Source organism: Siniperca chuatsi, linkage group LG14 (genome assembly GCF_020085105.1).
Source record: "Siniperca chuatsi isolate FFG_IHB_CAS linkage group LG14, ASM2008510v1, whole genome shotgun sequence".
Lineage (NCBI taxonomy): Eukaryota > Metazoa > Chordata > Actinopteri > Centrarchiformes > Sinipercidae > Siniperca > Siniperca chuatsi.
In genome coordinates, this window is record NC_058055.1 from 29,005,663 (window position 1) to 29,006,871 (window position 1,209).

Genomic DNA, 1,209 nt, shown 5'->3' on the forward strand with positions numbered 1-1,209 from the left:
TCTTACTACCAACAGTACAGAAGGAACCTTGTGTTTATTCCAAAGGGACATGTTAGCTAACTACATTACTTTGTAGGATTACAGGTTGTGTTGTGGACTGAACAGCCACTGTGAGGGAGTCGGTCCTGGATGCTATCAGAGTTTAGGCTAACGCTAGAGTCTCTGTCCTGAACTTTATTAGAGTTTGGGAAGTTTACAGAAACAGACAAACTTGCATTAGATAGAGTTAAGTTTTCCAAACTTCTTCCAAAGTTCTTCCTCATCCAGAAAATGTCATAGTTTGAGGTTTTGTCATATTTCCTGTTTTATTTTGTAGTATTCTCCTCCCCTTGTGTGTCTTGTGGTTTTGCTTCCTGTCTTTGTCTGCTTTCCCTCCAGTTTTGATTGTTGGCCCCTCTTTGATTGTTTGCACCTGTGTCTCGTTGTCTCACCTCCCTTAGGGTATTTAGTCTGGGTCTTTTGCTTTGTTCATTGTTGGATCATTGTGTTGCTTCATCTATGGGGACTGTACTCTCTTCCTATTGGCTCCAGACGTGAGGTCTGCAGTTGGACCCTCTTGCTGGACTCTGGTGTCCAAGTCCTGAATCCTCGGTGTTGTATTAGACGGCTAATTCATCGCTATTACGTGTATCTGTGTATTTATCTGCGTGAGTCGCAGCCATGAGACATTTTCATGACAGTTTGTTACCGTGGCGACTCCGGAGGTCATGGGAAAGAGCAGCCGGTGCTTGATGCAGATTTCCTCTAAAACTCAGATAATCACATGTATTTGTATTTGGATTAAAGGGATGAAACCACAAAGATGAATCCTCGCGGGGGGATTCAGTCGCTCTGCACAAAGACCGAAAAACTCTGGCATCCATTTTGTTTCAGACGACGTGTCGCCGCTGTCCAGTGAAAAACATGTATCTCCAAGTTTGGTGAAGTTTCATCAGTCGGCTGTTCTTCTGTTGGTCCTTTCTCTTTAGCTGATTCAAGACCTTTTAACCAGCGGTGGAATATAAGTAAGTACAATTACTCAAGTACTGTACTGAAGTACACATTTGAGGTACTTGTAACTAGTTTTTTACTAGTTACTTTACAAATTAAGTACAGCTGAAACAATTAGTTGATTAATCAACTAGTTGACTGACAGAAGATGAGTTGTCAAATATTTTGATGAACGTTTATTATTTAATAATTTTGAATGTAAAAACATTTCACATTTCA

At 40.7% G+C, this 1,209-nt stretch overlaps 1 protein-coding gene across 4 annotated transcripts in view; it reads left to right on the plus strand.

The window, feature by feature from the left end:
* Positions 1 to 208: 208 nt before the first annotated feature.
* LOC122888718 (alpha-1A adrenergic receptor-like) overlaps positions 209 to 1,209 on the plus strand; it is a 19,498-nt gene continuing 18,497 nt past the window's right edge. For 2 of the 4 annotated variants that reach the window (XM_044223477.1, XM_044223475.1), the window contains exon 1: positions 215 to 1,004. The gene's annotated coding sequence lies outside the window, so the exon portion shown is untranslated. Of the gene's footprint in view, positions 1,005 to 1,209 lie in introns of all 4 variants that reach the window. The other 2 variants (XM_044223473.1, XM_044223474.1) reach the window with 2 other exon arrangements.